This window comes from Adiantum capillus-veneris, chromosome 23, assembly GCF_014529385.1.
Source record: "Adiantum capillus-veneris isolate H3 chromosome 23, ASM1452938v2, whole genome shotgun sequence".
In the NCBI taxonomy this organism is placed as follows: Eukaryota; Viridiplantae; Streptophyta; class Polypodiopsida; order Polypodiales; family Pteridaceae; genus Adiantum; species Adiantum capillus-veneris.
This window is the reverse complement of record NC_140953.1, coordinates 55025608-55049613: the sequence shown is the minus strand read 5'-3', so window position 1 is coordinate 55049613 and position 24006 is coordinate 55025608.

Genomic DNA, 24006 nt, shown 5'->3' with positions numbered 1-24006 from the left:
CTATGTTAGACTCAAAAATTTTGCCAATCGGATTTCTATAGCTCATTCTGCAAGAATTCTGCAAAAGTAGGTCTGGCCACCTAATTTAGGCTTCCCACTTCCATCTGTCGATTTGAATGAAACTTTTTGTGCCTATCCGCCTTGTCCTTTTGATCATCAGCGTATCTTCAATTTTATTATCTGAGTCATTTGCTATTTATTAATTTTTGACATGTTTATTGAAAAAATCAAAGAAAATAACAAAATACGCAAAAAAAAAGCAAAGTGAAAATCCATCGAAAAACACCGCTTTATTGTTTTTTATTGGATTCTCCATTTTTAAGTCCCAATATCAAGAAAAATGATTAAACATAACCAAAAAAAACTATTTTTTGATAGTATATACACTATTTACACTCGTCGGAGAGATATTGTCAGTTGAATTTCCCCTGTTGATGATTTATAAGGGCATTACTAGGTAATTTTGCAAAAAATCACAAGTTAACATCAAACTTTTTTCCTCTTTCTTCAAACATTGCCCTTAATTACTTAGTTGCCTTCCACCCCTCCTAGATGGCGTACTCCAGGATGACTGTGTGCATGGGTTGAACAATCGTGTCTATGCATAGCTTTGGTTGGCTCTACCATGCTTTGAAGAACAATGCAATTAAAACCATTATGTTGTGCAAGAGTTGGGTCTTGAGTAATTAACTCAAGGGTTTCTGATGTCGAGGTTTTCTAATGTTGATTTTCAAACAGCAAATCTTGTAGCTTGTGTGCTCTTTTCTTGATTGTACCATCATGATGCTTTGGCACGCTGATCTCCTGAGCTGTTGGTATCAATAATGATTGTTGTCGAGCTTTTACCTGCCATTGATATCTTGGTTTGCTTTGTGCAAAATGGTGTGGTGGAGTCTTCTGAGACTTAACTCTCCATTGCTTGATCGGTTTTACAGTTTGCGGAGAAGATAAGTGCTCCTTTTTCTTCCATGTACATTTCGTGTTAGGTTCCTTGCTCGGAGATACTCTTCCTTGTGTTTTGAACCTTGGAACCATCTTCGGTACAGTAGATGATGTTTGGGACACCCAAATTTGAATCGGCTTATCCTTAAGCTGTGCTTTTAATACCCAAATTTGCCTGACTGCTTGCATGCTATTTGTAGCATTTGCTTGTCGAAAGGATGGAGAAGATTGATTGCTTTGTGGTTTGCTCATTCGGTAACATCCTTTTCATTCTTCTTTGCTTGGTACAATTGAAACAATGAGTTGTCCGCCTTTAGGTGATAGCTTAAGCTGATTGGTATCCCAATCTGGTACTGCCTTGTATGTCCGCATCCATGAGTTTCCAAGAGTCATTGTCTCATTCATATGTTCATCTGATAAACATACAAAATAATGAGGGCATGAACATCCATGTACTATCACATTTAAGTTGGCTGCTCCCAATGTTGGTGTTGGGTTCTTGTTGCGTCCTTTAATAGTCGTTATTCCTGCTGTCAAAGATTGACTTGTTGCTTTCTTGTACGTGGAATAACTGACTGCATTTACTCGAGCTCGTGTGTCGACCAATGCATTCGTGCTATGATTGTTTAGTTGTACTTTGATGCGAAGGTCCATTCCATCTAACCATTCATCATCTGTTGACACTGCATCTTTTTGCAATTCCCATTGTCAGTCATCTAGTTCCAGAGTGTTGATGGGAATAGGTATTTGTTGATTCTTGAGAGCAGCTTTCCTTTTGAGTACTCGAAGCCGAGCTTCTGCTTGGGCTTCATCAATAACCTGCTATCGTTTTATCTTTCTTTGCTTAACTGCATGCATCCTTTCTAGCAATTCATTGGTTAGTGGCAAATTGTACTTCTTTAAACGACATCCACTAATCCAATTAGCTATTGGTTCACCATCTAAGGTGGACACTTAACTGCTCCACTTGGAGATACATCTTCAATGATAAACGGTCGGTTTCCCTTTTTGTGTTGCTTAAGGGAATAGACTAAAACTAAGTCCCCTTTTTTTAAAAAAATTGTAATTAGATGGGAATCAAAAAATTGTTTTTGTTTTTGCTTTTGTGCATAGATGTGAGCTACAATAGTTAGCCTCTGCTCATCTAGTTTTTTTAAATCTTCAAGTCTCTCTAGCAATTCATGTCCAATCCACTTAAGATCCTTAGCTACCCTTAGTGTCGGTAATAGAAATTCTATTGGCAGTATGGCATCAAGACCATAAACAAGGTTAAAGGGTGTAGCATTTAAAGCTGTTTTGAATGAAACTCTATAAGCTCATAGAGCCGCATGGAGATTCATTTTCCAATCTGTCCTTCCTGAACCACTTTAGTCAATACTGAGCTAAGAATGTTATTCGTATGCTCAGCTTGTCCATTTGCTTGTGGATGATAGGGAGTTGATTTGTTATGGATAACCATTAATTCATTAAGTAGATGCTCGATTACCTCATTGAGGAAATGAGTTCCTCTATCACTGACAATTTCTATTGGCAGTCCATAACACGTACTCATATAAGAATGCGGCGGTGGTTCTGGCATCATTCTTTTGAGTTGCTTTAGCCTCGACCCACTTGGTCAAATAGTCCATAGCTACAATGATATATTGAGCTTGGGTTCTATAAGTAGGTGGTTGTATTGGCCCAACAAAGTCTATATCCCATTTTGCAAAAGCTCTAGCCCCCATCATTGGTCTTAAGGGCATGCTATCTACACGGGTTGGCATTTTTTCTCATTGACAAGCATCACACCTTCGCACATATTCTTTGGCGTCTGCAAAAATTGTTGGCCACCATATGCCCTCCATTAAGATTGCTCTTGCGGTGGTCTCACTAGAAAAGTGACCTCCAGCTAATCCAGCATGTGCTTGTTCTATAATGGGAATATATTTTCGTCTTCATTTGTACAAAGACGCAAGTGTTGATCTTTACCTCTTTGATACAATTGGTTCCCAATAAGAGCATAGTCTCTTGCTTCAGTTTCAATTGCTCTTTGACGGTGTTTACTCATATCCTCAGGAAACGTTCGGCTTGATAAGTAAGTAACTAGATGGCTACTCCACTTAGGAACATACGACATTTGGAACAATGTTACATGAGGTATGGGTGTTTGTTTTTGACATCAAGGACAATTTTTCACAAAAGAATGAACATCGCTCCTCTTAGTTGGCCAAAATACTGCAAGTCTCATGATCCGTCGCATAGTTTGGTCTTCTGCAAAGTGAAATCCTACTATGGTAATATGCGCTTAACTTAGATATTGGGTTTTCTCCTCATGATTAATGCATAAAAGCAATATTTTATCTCAATTTCTTTTGTATAGCCTACCAGCTAGTAATTGATACATAGCCGATTGCTCAATTAATCCGATTGTCGTAGGAAGTGGTATTTGCTTTACAAGATGGTTATCTTCTCTATGGCAATAGACTATGCGTTACTAACTCACTCCGTGAGAAAGTAATGTATGAATCTCATGCTCCTCCTTATGCACGGCATAGAGGGATTCAATTTAACCTAAAGGGGATTGAAACATATTTCTATTGGCCTACCATGAAAGCAAACATACAAGAGTATTTTTCTAAATGTGTGGTATGCCAAAAGACGAAGTTTGATAGAGGGAAGCAACCTGGATTGCTTCAACCTTTGCCAATCCCTAATTCACCATGGAAGAGCATATCCATGGATTTTATCTTTGGATTGCCTAAGTCTATCCATGGGAATACGAGAATATGGATGATAGTAGACAGGTTCAGTAAACAAGCTCATTTTATACCTCTCAAAAAGACTATCAAAGCCCATCAAATGGCAACCCTCTTCATGTCACAAATCTTCAAGCACCGTGGCTTGCCAATGTCCATAGTGTCGGATAGAGATCCTAGAATGACCAGTAATTTCTGGAAGGGTCTCTTTGAGAATTTAGGAACAAGCCTAAAATTCTCTTTGGCCTATCACCCACAAACGGATGGCCAAAGTGAAATAGCTAACCTAACAATTCTTGATCTACTTAAAGCCTATGTAGCGGAAGTAGATCAAAGATCTCAATGGGAGAAGTACTTACCCTTAGTGAAGTATGCCTACAATAACAATGTACATACTTCCACGGGAAAAGCACCTTTTGAGGTAATTGAGGGAAGATCAAAAAGTCCCCTGCTACTTAAGGTACACGGGAAGATCTTCGCTGCAGATGAGTATAGCCGAGACCTACAAGAATCTTTCCAAAAGATTAAGGATGCTATCTCTATCTCATAGCAAAGGCAAAAGGCTGCTATTGACAAGCACAGAAGAGCCCAAGCCTTTAAAGAAAATGATTGGGTCTTACTCAAATTTCCCAAAGCTCGATTAACGCACACGACGGGCAAGAATCCTACGGGACACCAAAAGTACTATGCTAAGTTAGCAAAAAGGTACTATGGTCCCTTCCAGATTCTCAGGCCAATCAATGAAATGGCCTATCAACTCAAGTTGCCCAGCCATTGGCTCATACACAATGCTTTTCATGTGAGCCTATTAAAGCCTTATAAAGGAGAGCCACCTCAAGAACCAACTATTGAAGATCCACCGGAGATTGAGGACCAAGAAGAGGTGCTGCAGCCCGAGTCCATTCTTTGACATGAGGACAAGGTACTAAGAGGCGGTAAGGCTATCCGACGATATCTTATTAAATTTAAGAATTATCCTTTTGAAGATGCTAGATGGATGCAAGGCATACAACTAAAGGATAACCTAAACCTTGTCAATGCTTACAATGCTTCCCTAGAGTAAGCAAATGTACAAAGTTTTTGTCTTATAAGACTCTCTTTTTGTTTATTGTGCACAAAAACGAAGTAGTATGCATGCTTAGATCAAGTTTGCCGAGACGACGTCCCCAAACACCAAGTAGATCTTGTCACTCTACTATGGAAGATTGATAGGACTAATATGCAGACATGCTTGCGCAGCTTAGGCTCTCAAGTGCCAAATGGACTAGTCATCCATTCTGGAACGATGTCGTAGCGTAACATAGGGATCCTATACCCGCTAGGAAAAAGGACTAATGAATATGCTTTATCTTCTCTACCCCATAGTCGAGGACGACTATGATTTCAAGAGAGAGGTAATGTCATAATAACTAATATCTATTCTCCTAAATGATTTTCTAAGTTAAACTAATCATTTAATATGGGGAAGTGCCAGGGGAGAAAAAGCTAGAATATTGGTTAAGCTGGCAGACCGGCCACAGTAGGGATCCCAAGGAGGAAAAATAGGGATCCAAAGAACCGTCTGCAAAAGAGCAAGGTGCAATAATGGGCTAAAAATACCCTAAGGTTCATCCCATTAAGACTTCCAAAATGCTAAGGTTCCAAAATTCAAAGGTTGTGTCCAAAGGCCAAACACTAGGGAAATTGGATGCTTTGTGTGTGTCCCAAAAAGTCTTCATAATCCCTACATAGGAGGGGGCTAGCCTTGCAAGTAGGGGATGAGATAGTCACACACACACACACACACACACACACACACACACACACACAAGCTCCCTTTACACAAAGGGAATGAGGGACACATGTCAGCTCCCTAGCCCAGATGCCCACAAGGTGTACTCAAATCCTATTGGATGACCAGGGAGGTGAACCAATGAGAATTAGGCTAGAGTAAATCTAGTTTAATTAATTTAAAAACACTTAATAAAAGAACCAGAAGACTATTGGACAGTCTCCCAAGGGATCCAATGAGCATTCAGCAGCCCAATGGCTTGCCTGATTCCTATTGGCCAGGAGGCAAAGGGGTACAATGAGAGTTTAATTTCATTTATGGATTACCTAAAGCTCTCACAAAAGGGGAAACGGGGACACATGTCAGAAGGCTGTCACTTATGCTTCTTAATACTCATTGGCTAAGCCTGGAAAGGGCCAATAGGGTTGTAGCATGAGCAAATAGCAAGAGGGGTCGACCAAGAGAGAGAGGGGGCTGATTTTCTCAAGGCATTATCCACACACACTCACACAACTCATCTGTGAAGCAAGAAGACTCTGTCTCTCCTTCTCAAGCTTTAATGAAAAGCTTATCACCTACTCCAAGCTTGTGAGAAGGGAGGCCTACACCAACAACTCTCGGCTTTGTGATGCAAATCCAACCAAGATCCAAGCTTCAATGCATTCTCATCTCCTCTACCATGCTAATTACTAAGCTAGTGTGCTAATATGAGTGATTATGTGAGGAGATTTCCATCTTTCTCGTAAGACTACTCCTTCTTCCCTCTCAATCTACTCTCATACTCCGCTAGCTCTCACCATCTTTGAAGGTGTGTGAGGTCTTGGGTCTGAGACCCTGAGGGAATTGATGTTGTGTTTGATAAGTGTTTAGCTTAGTGCTTGAAGTTTCCATCTTCATTGCACTAGCTAGTATTGGAGGAACACAAAGAATTGTATTGTAAAATGTCTCTCTTGCTGGGAGAAACCATAATACAAAGCCTTTTGGAGGGGGGACCGGCTCCATGCAAATCCGGTCCTCAAATGTTATCAATTTCTTAATTTCTCTCTCTTTTGAAGTATTGTTCATGCTATCTAACTAGGTGTTATACTTTTTGTTGCTCTCTCCACCTAAGCACTCTTGTTATTCTCATTAGGAATCTATTCTAATGAAATGCTCACTATGTTCATGCTATTTTCCGCTACACACAAGTTACTAGGCCATTAAATGTTACATTGGTATCAGAGCACAAGTTTTCTCTTTTCTTGCTCAAGAAGGGAGGTCCTCAATTTAGTTATAAATGGTTGGTTATTAAGTGCATGTGAGTAAGGAGAATAGGGACTTTTCATCCTTGCAGTGCGCCTACCTTTGTGCAGTTAACAGGGCATCAGCGTCGAGAGCTATGGTCTTAATAGTGGAGTCCTACGATATTGCCTACGGCTTAACCACTATTGAGCTATTAGAAGCTTGACAGGAGCCGGTGATGTTTTGGTGTTGAACGACCCTCTCTTCTATTCCTTGCAATTAATGGTATTCGAGCCACGGGTACAGTAGCTTGAGTGCTTTTTCTAAACGGGTAAAGAGGAGTAGCAACTAGGGCTTGAAGTGCCAAAGTACACCTAAAAAGGTTACACCTAAAAGTGTTACCATATACATGTGGTAGTGATGTGTGTGAACACACTAGGACCGCCGGGGCATTTTTTCCCTCTTCAAGAGGTTTTTTCCCCCGAGCATTGTATATACGCCCATCACTCTAGGGCTATCTATCTTTTCCATTGCACACTAAGTTATACACTCTCTATTGTGTGCCTTGAGCTTCCTTCGTCTTCTCCAAGCTGTGTGTGTTTCTCTGCAACCCTAATTCCAACAATTGGTATCAGAGTAGGTTGCGTCCTCTCGGGCTTAGTCGCTAGCTGCTCCAGTACACACCTGCTCACTTTCTCCGATTTCAGTGAGCTTTGGTGAGCGTTTGTAGGTCGACAAATACTTTGGGTGAGCTCATTGAGCTTAGTCTGCTCAGATTTTTTATTTGGGCTCATTTTGGTCTCCGTTTCCACTACAGGCAGGTCTGCACAGGCAATTTTGTCATTTTGTGCAAAATTTCTGTTAGTGTCGTTTTCTGCATAACAGGTGCCTTATAGTCTTCTACGGTTTGTGCTATATAGCATGTATTGTTCCCGCTCCGTTTCTTCTATTTTCGGGCAGTTTTCACATCAGGTGCAGCATTTACCATGGCTGACAACAACAACACAGATGTGTTCAAGATGTTTGCTGCTGAGGATAGGTTGGATGGGGACAATTACCCTATGTGGGCTTATATGATGCAACATGTTCTTGTGTCAAAGGGCGTCTGGAACATTGTGCAGGGCATTGATGTACGTCCTGGTTCTGAGGATGTAGGCGATGTTGAGGATGTTGCAGGTCTTGCTGCTTAGAGTTGTTTTGCCTACGGCAGAACAAGCTCGTTGGGATGTTAAGGATGTGCAGGCTCATGCATTGATTGCGTTGTCTGTGAAGCGCACCATTGTTCCTCACATCCGTTCAGCAAAATCTGCAAAACAGGCTTGGGATATTCTAGCAGGTCTTTATGCAAGCCGCAATGAGGCTAAAATTGCTTTGCTGCGTAAAGAGCTGGAGTCAAAAATTATGCATGAGGAAGATGATATGGACACTTTCCTTGCTAGTGTCAAGGATATCAATGAGCAACTCATTTCTGCAGGTGAAGTCATTTCAGACAGTTCCCTAGTGCAGACTGTTCTTGATGCCTTACCAGATTCTTACCAGACTTTTTCTAGTACTTGGAGACTTATGACCCAAGGAAATCCAGAAGTTGTCAAGTTTGATGCATTATGCACATTGCTGTTGCAAGAGTCACTTTCCAGAAAAAACAGGACTAGGCAACGTGCAGTTGAAAAGGCTTTTATTGCTTCTCAAAGAAAGGGTGGTAACAACAATGCAGCCACTTCTTATGGTTCTACTGCGAGTGGCAAAACTTATGTTCCTAATGCTTCTGTTGGCAGCACTTCGTCAGGTAATTCTGGTAACAAGGGCTAAAAGAAGATGCGTTGCCATTATTGTAAAGCTAATGATCACTTGATCAAGTCGTGTCCTAAGTTGAAGTCCAAAGAGGCTAAGAAGAAAGAGGGTGGTTCCACTGCAAATGCTGGTTCCACTACAAATGCAGCCATTGTTGAGTCTTCTGTGAAAGGAGACTGTAATGCTGATGTTGATGCAGAATGGGCTTTTAGCGTAGAGTGCACTTACAATCATGTTGTCCATGATGCATGCTTGTCAGTTGCTGCAAATTCACATGTGTGGTATTTTCACAGTGGTGCTACAAAGCACATTACCACACATCGTGAATTTTTTACCTCTCTCGAGTCTGTCCCTCATGGGAATTCAGTCGCTTGTGCCAACAATGCCTCTTATCCAGTTCAGGAAGTTGGAAAGATTGTGCTTAGTGCTGCAAATGGCAGCTCCTTCACACTTGTTGATACACTTTATGTACCTGGGATCAAGAAGAATCTCTTGTCTATATCCGCACTTGCTAGACTTGGACTTGTAGTCAAATTTGTGGATGACAGATGTACAGTTCATGATCTCAGTTTTGGTGATGAAATTGTTGCATCTGGCCTTTTGTGCCGTGGGCTGTATAAGGTCACTTTGTATGACAAGTGTGGACAAAATTTTGCAAATGTTGTTGCAGATTCAAGGGCTGTTTCAGATGCAAAACTTTGGCATGCACGTTTTGGTCATCTGAATTTTGCCAGTTTGCTGCGTTTTGCAGAAATCTGATATGGTTGCTTCTTTGCCGCCTCTTGAAGCACCTGTCAAACATGTTTGTGAAGGGTGTATTTTGGGTAAGAAGCAGCGTTCTAAGTTTCCAAAGGATGGTTCACTTCAGGCCACATGCAGGTTGCAACTTGTGCATAGTGATGTTTGTGGACCCATGCAAACTCCGTCCTTGGGCAATTACCTATACTTCGTGACTTTCATTCATGATTACTCCAGGCATGCATGGGTATTTCCGCTTAAAGCGAAGTCCGAAGTTTTTATGTGCTTCAAACAATTTTTGGCTGTGGCTGAAAATGTCTCAAAATGTACTATGGGCACCCTCCGTTCCGATCGAGGGGGGGGGTATATGTCTCATGAATTTAATGCATTTCTGGCTAGTCGTGGGATAAAACACCAATGTACAGTGCCTTATACACCTCAGCAAAATGGTGTTGCTGAGAGGAAAAATGGGTCACTGACGGAAATGGCACGATGTATGGTCAAAAGTCAAGCTTTGCCGCATTCTTTTTGGCTTGAGGCGATCATGTGTGCCACTTATGTACTTAACAGGTGTCCTACAAAAGCTTTGCAGTCTATTACTCCATATGAAGCATGGCATGATAGAAAGCCTTCTATTGAGCACATGCATGTTTTTGGTGTTTGGCATATGCTTTGGTGCCACAAGTGTAGTGCAGAAAATCGGATGATAAGGCTGTCAAATGTATTTTTGTTGGTTATAGTGCTGAAAGCAAAGGTTACAGGTTGTATCATCCGCAAACAAAACGTATTCTGGTTTCTCGGGATGTAGTGTTTGTGGAAGATTCTGTTCAACCCTTGCTGTCATGTACTAGAGACAGTAATGTAAGCTCACAGGACATTTATGACACTTTGTTGCCTCTTTTCAGTGGTGGAAATACGAATGTAAGTTCCAATGAGGCAAATGTACAGCCTATGGGGGTTTCAGAAAATGTTCTAGATCAGCCTATTACTGATGCAGATGTACATGATGTACTTGATGAGGAAAGGGCTGAAAATGAGCAGGCTAGAGGTATGCCAAAATGGCTGGTGCACACTTTGCGTAACAGTAAATTGGATGCACCTTTGTCTAGTCGTACTCGTTCAAGATCTTGCCATGCATCTTATGCATCAGATTGTTATGCTTTGGCTGTGTCTAGCTTACATGATGTTGAGGAGCCTCTGTCTTTTGATGAAGCACAGAATTCAGAAAATTGGATGGCTGCCATGCAATCAGAATATGATGCACTCATAGAAAATGACACATGGACTTTATGTGATTTTCCTCCTGGCAAAAAGGGCACTGGTACAAAGTGGGTTTACAAGTTGAAACGCAAGCCGGATGGTGAGATTGATCGCCATAAGGCTCGACTTGTTGCAAAGGGTTATGCACAGCAAAAAGGCATAGATTATGAAGAGACTTTTACTCCCACTTGTCGTATGACTATTGTGCGTTTTCTATGTGCATTGGCAACTCATTTTGGTTGGGATGTACATCAATCAGAAATTGTTACTCCTTTCTTGAATGGTGACATATTTGAGGAAGTTTATGTAACGCAGCCTCGCGGTTTTGTCATAAAAGGACAAGAGGACAAAGTGTGCAGATGTAAGAAGGCTTTGTATGGGTTGAAGCAATCTCCTCATGCTTGGTATGAGAAAGTTGACACTCATTTGGTCAAACAAGGCTTTCGTAACAGTTCAACAGAAAGCACATTGTATGTAAAGCGTGAGGGTGATGTACTTCTCATTGTGGTTCTTTATGTTGATGATTTGCTGATCACTGGACCAAATGAGAGACATATTGCTGAATTTAAGGCTGATTTGAATGCTACTTTCAAGATGAAAGATTTGGGGTTGTTGCATCATTTCTTGGGTATACAGTTTAAGCAGTGTGATGGTGGTATTGCCTTGTGTCAGAAAAGTTACATAGAGACATTGCTATGTAAGTTTGGACTTGAGGATTGCAAACCTATTGCCACTCCCATGGAAACAGGTTTGAAGTTGAGTCTTCATGATGCTGGCGATCCTATTGATGTCACTCTTTACCAAACTGCTGTTGGCTGCCTCATTTATGTATGCAACACGAGGCCAAATATTCAGTTTGCACTCTCACAGGTCAGCAGATTCATGCATAGCCCAGGGTCTACGCATTGGCAGGCTGTCAAGAGGATTTTCCGCTACCTTAGTGGCACTTTACATCTTGGCTTGTTTTATCCCAAGGGGGGATCATTCCCGCCAGACTTACATACTTTTTCGGACTCATATTGGGCTGGTTGTTTTGACACGCGAGTGTCCACAAGTGGCTTTTGTTTCATGCTTGGCAGTTCATGTATATCATGGTTGAGCAAGAAGCAACCTACTTTTGCCACTTCGAGTTGTGAGGCTGAGTACAGGGCAGTCTTCACAGCTACGGTTGAGTGTGTATGGCTCAGACGCCTTATGGATGATTTGGGTGTTGGACAGGGCACTGCCAACACTGTCTACACTGACAGTCAGAGCACATCGGTAGTTGCGAGGAACCTAGTTTTTCATGCTGGCACAAATCACATTGAGGTGCATTACCACTATGTCAGGGAGACGCTCTCAGCAGGAGAGATTAGCTTGGCTTATGTGCCAACACAGGACAACCTTGCAGATCTTTTCACAAAGGCATTATCTCGTGAGAAGCTTTAAGCTTTCCGCAAAGCTTTGGGCTTACTCCCCTTTGTGGACTGATCGTGTCCTTAGGGCATGGCACTTCCCTTTACTCATGTGCCAACTCTCGTTCACCGCATCACTCCAAGGGAGATTTGTTACCATATACATGTGGTAGTGATGTGTGTGAACACACTAGGACCGCCGGGGCATTTTTTCCCTCTTTAGGAGGTTTTTTCCCCCGAGCATTGTATATATGCCCATCACTCTAGGGCTATCTATCTTTTCCATTGCACACTAAGTTATACACTCTCTATTGTGTGCCTTGAGCTTCCTTCATCTTCCCAAGCTGTGTGTGTTTCTCTGCAACCCTAATTCCAACAAAAAGTTGTTAGTATGGCTGACAATAGTAAAGAGAGTGAAATTAATTTTGATAACTTTGATTTTTCTAATGAGCAGGCTACTAATGATGCCCCTATGCCTGTTATCTATCTTGTTTCTAGGCTTCAACAGGCCATGGGCAATCCATCCCTCCAAAGTGAAGTGCAACGGTAGCTTCGTGCTCATGGGATTCTCCAAGCTCCCCACCATGATGAGAGAGTACCTAGGAAGCCTCCTTGTGAGACTTCCAAAAGAGACCTCTCTCCGATTCGGGAAAAAGAAGAGGATCCATACGAAGGGCTCAAAAATTTGCTTCTTAATGATGCATCTCCTTCCTAAAGGAGAATTCAAGAGCCTCCAGCAAAGGAACGATAAAGAAGTGAGTCTCTTGCCACCTCGACGGAGATGGCTCCACGAAGACGGCCAGCTAAACGCTCTCCATCACCTCCAAAACGGAGAAGACCATCGCATGCTTCTCCACACCATAATTCAAAGAGGGATGACAAAAAGCAAGAGAATCAAAAGGCAAGAAAGAGGACACCCTCTTCTCCATCTTCTTCATCCTCTTCCTCTTATGAAATTGATGGTGAAGACAAAGAAGATCAAGGCAAGAAAAAGGCGATAAAGAGGTCACCCTCTTCTCCATCTTCCTCAAATTCTTCATCTTTTGAAGAAAGTGATGGTGCAACTTTTGAACTATCAAAAAGAAGAGGCCATAGGAAATCCTATGTCGCCTAGAAAAGGTCATCCAAGCTCAAGAAGTTCAAAGAGGGAGGAAAGAGCATCTCTTTCCTTACCTACAATGGCACCTTTGGTGCTACGGACAAAGTTTTGGCATTTATCCAACAATTCGATGCGGCGTTTGGAGATGAGGGCTTCACGGAGTCCTCTAAGCTACGCCATGTAGCTATGCACTTTCAAAAGTCCGCCAAGCAATGGTGGTCTAGTCTACGGGCCAACGGTGAAGCTCCACAAACATGGAAAGTTACACGGCCATTAAATGTTACAACATGCTCAGTGATTGGAAGAGGAAAGTTGTCTCTGATGGTAGCTGCATTCACTTTCTTGAGATTGACACAAACTCATAATTTTCCATTCTTCTTGTGTACTACCACAATGGGAGAAACCCAATCTGTGTGTTCAATTTCATAAATGAATTTGGCTTCCTTTAGCTTTTCTATCTCTTCTTTGATCTTTCTGGAAAATGTTTCACTATATATGTATGGCCACTGTCTACTTGGTTTTGCATCATCTCTCATGGGTATGGTATGTTGACAAATTTCTAGATCAACACCCTTGAGATCCTTATAAGACCAAGCAACAATATCTCGGTATTCTTTGAGTAAGATTAACAAAATCTCTTCTTCTTCTTCCGTAAGGTCATTTGCAATGTAGGAAAGTCTAGGCTCTTTTCCTGGTTCGGCCAGACCTATCTTTTTTGTGTTTTCAAGTCCCTCGTAGGACTCTCTATTTTCTTAGTTCCCTGATAGGTTGTTTGACTATGATTTTTCGGTCTTGGAGAGTATATTTATTGTAATGGAATGGAACACTCATTACATCTTTACCATCCTCTTCAGTGGTTTCCATTTCAGTTGTATATATCTCCTTTAGAGCTTTTTTCAACTCTTGATATTTCTTTCTTTGCTCAACTCGTGTCATGGTTGAATCCTTGTACTGGTTTTTAGGTTTTGCTTGAGTTTCCTTTCTCGTTTCTCTCAATGTTTTTGTCATTTCATGTTCTTCGTTTAAAGGATATCTATCAGTGATTTTGTCCTTGACACAATCATCTGCATCTATCTGCATCAGGAACTGTGTTCTACTGGAGACTGATGGCATAGGTCTAGCTTTCAAGTTTTTGGTGTCTCTTTTTCTTCTATACCATTTTTGTCTTCTTGGTTTTTGGTTAGGAAAGTCAAAAAACTTTTCCTCCCCTCCTTTCATGAGTAGCTTAGCTCTCACGTGTTCTTTTTTTGACCCCAAATCATCTGAGGTAGATGAGTGTTTTTTTAACTCATCTGTTGCATCATAGTAGAGGTCTAAAAAGACTTGTTGAGCTTTCATTAAGTCCTTGAATTCCGGAATTTCGTCTTCAATGTGAAGGGTTGAGATCATTTGGATGGGAATTATGTCATAGCTGTCCTCATTGAAAAATTGAGTAGGCATAGACGTGTTTACACATACATCCATTGTTGCTAAAATTTGAGTCCACTCAAATGGTTCAAATAAATGCTCTGGAAAGGGTTTAGGTACATAGGCTTCATTTGTGCAATCCCTTTCTAAGATACATTCTTGTCGTTTTAAGCTCCCGCTTTCTAAAGCTCCGCACATCCAAATAGGAGTGTCTTTGTTCAACCAAGATGGAAGCTTAGTTTCAACTGAAGCGACTGAATCAAATTCTTGTATGGGCGTTTTCATGACATCTCTATAAGTGTGATCTTTTAGATTAATCCTTGTTATTGATCCCACTTGCTTCAGGTACAGATAATTGTTTCCCCAATCTTGGATGAGTTGTACTTGTCGCATGAAAGGTCTTCCCAAGATGATAGGTCTTCCCAAGATAATTTTGTAATTGAGTTTCTTACCAAAGTCTACTATGGCAAAAGTGTGTTGATATTCAATCCCACAGGAATTAACTATCGTTTTTTCAAGCAGTTCTAAGGGTCTTTCAATATGTCCATCAGCCAATTGCAATTTCGTTCGACTTTGTCTAATAACTGGTTGTCCCCAAGATTTCCATACTGCTTTTGTGGCTATGGCTATGGCTATGTCTATCCACACTATCCAGTATTTCCATGGTTTCTATGTCATTATAGGTCAGATTCCCACCTCAAGCTCAGCCCTAGCTTGCCTAAGGTCTAAGGACTTTTAACACTAACCTTTGGAGGTATTTAATGAATCCAACCCTAAGGTCTTTAAGCTCCATTAGATGCATGTTGCTCTTTGATAGACTATCTCCTTTTGGACCCTATTCAGATGTAACCATCTCTCCTCTTGGTCCCCTACTGAGATAAGTCTAGAAGCACTTATTACACATTTCTCTTTGGTAGACCATCTCCTTTTGGACCCCTATTGAGATGCAACGATCACTCCTTATAGGTCTAGAAGCACATGTTTCTATTCTAACTCTTGTTCTCGTTTATTCTCCCACATTTAATGATGAGTTTAATATGAGAAAATCATTCGATTAGCTAGATATTAGATTTTATGACATTACCTCTCTCTTGAAATCATAGTCGTCTGTTAACCACCGGCGGCCACTTCTAGTAGTCATGGGCCGGGCTTGTCGGTCCAATAGAAAAAGGGTAAGAGTGATCACCGATGAGAGGTGCACTCTAACTGGAACATTCAAGGGTTAGTTGGCTAAGCATGGGTGCCCAAGTGTGAATGGGCAAGCTCATATAAAAATCACCTAAACCTAAAAATCACTCATTCTCTAATTGATGCAATTGAAGAGTGCTCTTTCTCCATCTCTATCTTCTTCTTCATCTCCTTGTGTGTGTGTGTGTGTGTGTGTGTGTGTGTGTGCGCGTGCGTGTGTGTGTGCGCGTATGTGTGTGTGTGTGTGTGTGTGTGTGAGAGAGAGAGAGAGAGAGAGAGATCGAGCATTGCGACGGCACGGCGGCCGTGAGGCGGTTGAGCGCGACACGACGGTAGCTCCCACTTCTTCGCGGCGAGGAATCCTCCACGAAGGCGAGCATAGGGCAGTGAGTGACACACCCTTGCTATATTGAGCTTGCTAGATTAATTTAGTTGTGTGCTTGCAGCCATTTATGGCTTGCACACAGTGTACGGCAAGTCCCTTGCTTTGACACGTGCGACAAATGCGCACATTTTTGGCGTCATTGCCGGGGAGATGCCCTGCACTAAGCTCGAATAGCACTCTATGCTGCTTTGTGATGCAATGTGAGATGTAGGAAAGGTAGAGAAAGAAGGTGTGTGGCTGTTGAGAAGGATTTGTGAACTTTGTTTTTGTTGTAGTGTATTGTTTTCTATTAATAAGGTGTTAAAAAATTTTGCTGCAATGTACTGTTTTCTATTGATAAGGTGTTAGATCTATAATGTTAGATATGTAAGGTGCAGTAAGTAGATATGTTAGTTAATTAGATGCTGTAGTACTGTGTTAAACAGTGTGTAACAGTAGCTCTGTTAGTTGCAAGTAGGTTGGTTAGGTGTGTTTGCACGCGTGCGCGGTGCGACCGCGGTGACCTTATCCTTCCAAAAAAATAAAAAAAGGAAGGATCGGGATCGGGAACATTCCCCAAGCCCAAGCCCAGGCTCAAGCCTCAATCACCCTTTGGACTTACTTATTTTAGCCTCACGCCTAAGTAAAAATCGACCCTTTTGAGGACCATCGGAGCTTTGGGTAATCGAACATTGTGTTGTAAATCCCACTATGACACCCTAAGCGATGCGCTCGTTTTGAGCTATCACACGCTCTAATAAAAAAAACGATCGTAAAAAGACATTAAAAAACATCAAAAAACGAGTGAAAACAGGGTGCAAAACACTCAAAAAATCAAGCGGTTAACCTTCGAGGGTATTCATCGACGCTTGTAGGGTGCCAAAGGCATATGCATCTGCACTCTAGTCGTGTGCTAGAGGCCGAGCAACTAGCGAGCACTTCGACTTACGCGGGTTCTCAATACCCACCTATCTTAGGTTCCGGGCCCTCGGCGGGGACCCAAGGTAGTACAATCCAAGACCCAAACATAGCTGCTAGTGACTCTTCCTTTGACCACGATATTATGGAAGGGCATCCTACACCAAACCCCAAGAAAGTAAACAAAAACATACATGTCTAGTGTGTTTAGTCGCTTTATAGAAACCTTTAGTAGAGCTCCTCGCTCTGAACCTGCGGCTAGTGAAGTTAACGAAAGTGAGAGAGAGGTAGATTCGCCTTTGGTATCTCAAGGGGAGCCTATACTCCCTAAGAGTGTCCACGTCGATATCCTGCCCCCTAGTTTCATGGAAGACCTTGCAAAGCAATCACCCCCGAAGTTCTACTACCCGATGGTAGGAGTCTTGCGAAGGTGCAAGAAGTTGAGCGCTATATGCAAGGGGCTAGGGAGAGGGAAATGGAGAGTTTCCTAAAACAACACTGAGCCATGGAGGGAAAGACCCCTAGGACATCAGGCATAGCAATCGAGCAATCGACTGCTCCTGAGTTAGTAGGCAATGTGGGTCAAACTGTGGGGAACAATAATGCTTCCACCTCAAGGGAAACCTCTAGTACGCCGGGCCTAGAAGGGTTATTTCTCAACGAAAATTGGAAATATGACCTACAAACTGAAACCTTGACTGACCTGTACACGGGTTACACATACCATATAGGTTGGTTAGAAGTTGTACAATATACTTCTAGCACCAAAGTCTAGAGGAGCGACAACAGATGGTATGCAATGTCATCCATAGCGTCATCCAATGGGAGAGGCAAAACCGAGGGATTAACATTCCTTCAACGGGCCTTATGAGATTCTTGGATACGGGCAATGCCAGACAACCAACACTATCACAGATGGAAACTCCTTCAATGAGTTCAATGGACCCTTCATATATTGTGTCACCTGGAGTCTCAGTACAGTCTGAACCCACAAGTAGTAGTTTTACTTTTCCAAATCTAGCTCATCTGTCTCTCGGAGACACTATGACTACGATACCTACTCCGGTGATGAGTACAAAAAGTACACCTTGGACCTCGTTTGTTAGCACTTCACCGCTACCTAGTAGCACAGTGCCCCCAACAATACCTACAGGTGTGCATCAAGCGTATGTACCTGTCGCACCTCATGCTCATGTAGCTCCCACACCCCCAATTATGCCAAGGGCTTACACTCCACAATGGCATTATCCGAGATCTTATTCAAGTGGGGCCATACCATTTAGCAATAACATGTCATATCCGGCACGGCAATGCGTAGGGCCACACCTATGAACTTTGGACCACCACGTGGTACACCACCATACGAGGTGTGGGACCCAAGGGCCACGCGTATGCCAAGGCCAAGGCCAACTCCCATCCCACATGTAGTTCCAAGAGCACCTATACCTGCGGCCACTATACCTACTTATTTAGGAGATTTGGCAGCATTTGCTCAAACCATCGATCGATCTATTACTGAGAATATGCGTAACACGCCTGATAGAGAGCCTAGAAGTAAGGCAGTACAAACAGCCAAGCTGGCACAAAAATTTAGTGGAGGCGGGGATGTGAGAAATCATCTCAAAGTGTTTGAACAAATATACAATTCTCTAGGAGAACACAATGACCTACATAAGAGTAATGATTTAAGCCTAAGCTTAAGTGGGAAGGCTGGGGATTGGTATAGAACCCTAAGGGTGGAAGAAAAAACGATTTACCCTACTCTTAGGAGACTCTTCTTGAAAGAATACATACGAGAGGGAGTGCTTTGGGGTGTAACCTCTTAGCTCCAAAAAGCCCAACGAGAGGAAGGAGAGTCGGTGAGAGACTTTAATTAGTTGCTTGAAGTATTTGAATTCTCATTGTAATCCAAATGGGCTCTTCAATAATAATCAATTGCTTGATAGATTCATTAGGGTATTACGACATGAGGATATCTGCAATGGCCTAGTCATCAGAGGTATCACCATTTGGGAAGCAAACACCACCAATGCAATTCAATTGGAGGATAATTTAATGATTCAAGGAGAAAGAGTGTTTGTTGAGCCTCAATCTACCATCTCGCAAGCATCGGGGCATCAGCCAATGACCCTAAAGCCTATTGCTAAAGAGCCAAAGATATCTGAGATGACTTTAGCAGATCTCACCAAGGCCATTCAAGAGAGTCTTAGAGACAATCATGCTCCACAAAACAATCATATGTATCCAAGAAGGGAGCAACAATGGTGCTCAGTATGCTATGGTCCGCATAGTGAATGCCCTACTTTTAGAGTAAAATTCAATGGGAATTGCAATGCATGTGGGAAGTATGGTCATCAAGCTAAGGATTGCATAGTATTTAAGCGCGTGATGGCCAATAGACCAACCTTAGCATGGACAGACACACCTCGAGTGCCTGCATTGATGCCGGCTCCACCTCTTGAACAAACATCACAACACATGGTCCCTAGGGCCCAAAATGTTGTTTAAACAACACCCTTACCACCTCCAGTGCTAGGATCGCAACCACCACATCCGAGAATCACTTCTGTGAATCAAGTGGGCTGTGAGTCATCTATTGCTTGTTTGGAAGGCTGTGAGGAAGATATAGACCCTAATATTGCCTATGGGATTGATGCACTTGAAGAAAGTCCACAATACTCCATGGAGGACTATTGGGGACAAGTGAAACCTGTCTATCAAGTAGCTGCTCTTGCTGCAAGAGGCCAAAATATCAATTACACTGCCAAGAGACCACCTCTTCAATGCTATGAGTGTGGAGGTCCACATCATGTGGCCGAGTGTCCTATTAGGCTACAAAAGAATGCCATCTAGGGAAAACCAATCAAGCGAGCACGTCTACAATGCCGATACTCATGTGTAATCAATGTGGCATAGATCATTTGATTGCCCAATGTCCGAATAATCCAAATGCACCGAAGATCACTTGATTGAGGTTACCGAGGAGCCATCACAAAGTACACCTGTGGTATTAGTAAAATGTACTCACATGATTGATGCTCCAAAAACAAAATTATATTCTTGAAGAAAGAGACATGGCATCAATTGCCCAATCTTAGAAGAAGAAGAAAACACAAAGGAAGAGCTTGCAAAAAGCAGTGAAGTCAGACGCCAATTCAAGACCAACATAGGGACTGGTGACGACCCCGTATATATGAACGACGCTGAAGAGGATTCTGATTTAGGTGAACCCATGGAGACCAAAACGACCACTAAGAAAGAAACCAACAAGGAAGATTGTCACATGAGCCACAATGGCCAGGATCTAAGAAGAAGATAGGAACTTACCCAAACCCTATAGAGGAGATCGAGCGAGTCAAGCAATTAAGGAGTTTGGTACAAGATACCCAAAGGGATCCAGAACCAACACCTAGGTAGATCCAATTACAAACACATTGTTCCCTACGCAAGAACAACCTCACAAAGTCCATAGACCCCTAGCCATACCTAGTGTCCTCCAGGAAGAAAGTGACTTAAAGTCATGGGAAAGTGGACGTACTCACTTCTTGTTGGAAAGAATGTTTACAGAGGGACTACCTGACCCTATCAAAGAAATGGAGATCCCATCTTCCCCAAGTCAAGGGACTGAAGCCCAAAAGGTGCCATTAAATATTTCCAAATTGATGGATTTCATGGCTTCAGAAGTTAGAACCACCATCATGTCCAAACTATATGGAGACCCTGAGCTATTCTTAGCTCTTCGAGCTTTCCTCAATGGAGAATTGAAGGTTGGGCTACCACAATTTGCATAGATGGATGGAGCTAGGGAGATGCCAATAGATCAGGAAAACTTAGATCCACAACCCAACCTAGATGAGAACCATGTTGTAGAAATACTTGTTAACAAGTTGGGACAATACTTTGAGGGTGATGAATCCAATGCAACCATACCAATCACTACCCCATTGCAGTATTGTTACACATGTAAAGTGGACACTGATGTTGGGAAAGATTCTCCTTATATGGATGTACTACCTGGGATGACTGAGTCAGACAATGTGGATTGGGTCCACTTAGCAGCAACCATAGACACTTGGGGAAACAGAGGGACGACCTGGGTAACACTTGAGGGGGATGAAATGCCATCACTCGTACACTTAAATATGCTAGAAGCAATGCATATAGCTTCTGATAGCTTCTGATGACCTACAAGATGAAGGTTTGACTGGCATTGGAACCAATAGCATCTCACAAGACTATAGCCCACACGATTTGAGGTCAGAATCATCAATTGAAATTGACTCTAAGGACGAAGAATCTGAGTTAAATCTTAGTGCAAATGTGGGGACAAACCATTTAGGGCCCAGTGGTACCCTAGATGACAATCTATCCCAGGGAGCAGAAGACACAAGTAGCGATTCATCTAGTGACTCGTCACTAGAGATCAACCGTAATAAAAAATTAGACAAGAAGAGTAAGAGATATAAAATGCGACGATATTGTTACCATATACATGTGGTAGTGATGTGTGTGAACACATTAGGACTGTCGGGGCATTTTTTCCCTCTTTAGGACGTTTTTTCCCTCGTGTATTGTATATACGCCCATCACTCTAGGGCTATCTATCTTTCCATTGCACACTCACTAAACACACTCTCAGTTGTGTGCCTTAAGCTTCCTTTGTCTTCTCCAAGCTGTGTGCATTTCTCTGCAACCCTAATTCCAACAATTGGTATCAGAGCAGGTTGCGTCCTCCCGGGCTTAGTCGCCAGTAGCTCCAGCACACGCCTGCTCACTTTCTCCGATTCCAGTGAGCTTTCGCGAGCGTTCACAGGTCGACAAAAATTTTGAGTAAGCTCGTAGAGCTTAGCATGCTCAGATTTTTTATTCGGGCTCATTTCGGACTCCGTTTCCACTACAGGCCGGTCTGCATAGGCAATTTCATCATTTAGTGTAGAATTTTTGTCAGTGCCGTTTTCTGCATAACATGTCCTATACAGTCTATTACAGGTTGTGCTATATAGCACGTGCTAGTCTCACTCAGTTTCTCCTCATTTCGGGCAGTTGTCACATCAGGTGCAGACATTTTCCATGGCTGACAACAACACAGATGTATTCAAGATGTTTGCTATTGAGGATAGGTTGGATGGGAACAATTACCCTATGTGGGCTTACATGATGCAACATGTTCTTGTGTCAAAGGGCGTCTGGAATATTGTGCAGGGCATCGATGTACGTCCTGGTTCTGAGGATGTAGGCGATGTTGAGGATGTTGCAGGTCTTGCTGCAAGGATTGTTGTTACAATTGTTTTGCCTATGGTAGAACAAGCTCGTTGGGATGTTAAGGATGCGCAGGCTCATGAATTGATTGCGTTGTCTGTGAAGCGCACCATTGTTCCTCACATCCGTTCAGCAAAATCTGCAAAACAAGCTTGGGATATTCTAGCAGGTCTTTATGCAAGCCGCAATAAGGCTAAAATTGCTTTGCTGCGTAAAGAGCTGGAGTCAAAGATTATGCATGAGGAAGATGATATGGACACTTTCCTTGCTAGTGTCAAGGATATCAATGAGCAACTCATTTCTGCAGGTGAAGTCATTTCAGACAGTTCCCTAGTGCAGACTGTTCTTGATGCCTTACCAGATTCTTACCAGACTTTTTCTAGTACTTGGAGACTTATGACCCAAGGAAATCCAGAAGTTGTCAAGTTTGATGCATTATGCACATTGCTGTTGCAAGAGTCACTTTCCAGAAAAAACAGGACTAGGCAACGTGCAGTTGAAAAGGCTTTTATTGCTTCTCAAAGAAAGGGTGGTAACAACAATGCAGCCACTTCTTATGGTTCTACTGCGAGTGGCAAAACTTATGTTCCTAATGCTTCTGTTGGCAGCACTTCGTCAGGTAATTCTGGTAACAAGGGCTAAAAGAAGATGCGTTGCCATTATTGTAAAGCTAATGATCACTTGATCAAGTCGTGTCCTAAGTTGAAGTCCAAAGAGGCTAAGAAGAAAGAGGGTGGTTCCACTGCAAATGCTGGTTCCACTACAAATGCAGCCATTGTTGAGTCTTCTGTGAAAGGAGACTGTAATGCTGATGTTGATGCAGAATGGGCTTTTAGCGCAGAGTGCACTTACAATCATGCTGTCCATGATGCATGCTTGTCAGTTGCTGCAAATTCACATGTGTGGTATTTTCACAGTGGTGCTACAAAGCACATTACCTCACATCGTGAATTTTTTACCTCTCTCGAGTCTATCCCTCATGGGAATTTAGTCACTTGTGCCAAGAATGCCTCTTATCCAGTTCAGGGAGTTGGAAAGATTGTGCTTAGTGCTACAAATGGCAATTCTTTCAGACTTGTTGATGCACTTTATGTACCTGGGATCAAGAAGAACCTTTTGTCTGTATTATCTGCACTTTCTAGACTTGGACTTGTAGTCAAATTTGTGGATGACAGATGTACAGTTCATGATCTCAGTTTTGGTGATGAAATTGTTGGATCTGCCCTTTTATGCCGTGGGCTGTATAAGCTCACTTTGTATGACAAGTGTGGACAAAATTTTGCAAATGCAATTGCAAATTCAAGGGTTGTTTCAGATGCAAAGCTTTGGCATGCACGTTTTGGGCATCTGAATTTTGCCAATTTGCTGCATTTGTAGAAATCTGATATGGTTGCTTCTTTGCCGCTGTCAGGAGTTTTTTGGAGCAAGAGATTGCGCATATGTACATATCCATGCATGGTGCATCGAATAAAGGATTGCCCATTTTCCAGAGTCAGGTGGTTACGTGGGGCCCACATGTGTACAGGTAGGACATCATGTACATAGTGCATTGATTTTTATCGTCACCAGTACCAGTGTGTTTTTTCTATAATAATGAGAAGTTGGTAGCGCGTAAAACTTCTCAAGGAAGCTATCCACGGGCCGACGACATGAGGTAAGCAGGTGCGTCAGATGGCATCTAGTGGCGTCAGGAGGTCGAATGGGGTCAATACTTGCACGCGGAGAAGTACGGACGCAACGTGGGTGTTTTCTTGTGATAATTATGCAGAAAGGTCATCATGAGGACCATCTTTTGGGGCCACTTCACGTGGTGGCGGGATGCATTATTTGAAAAAGCTGAGTGCGAGGTGTGTGGATGATGCAAAAAGGTGACAACTATGCACTACGAGGTCAGTTTTTGGCATGTTCGAGGTCCGTTT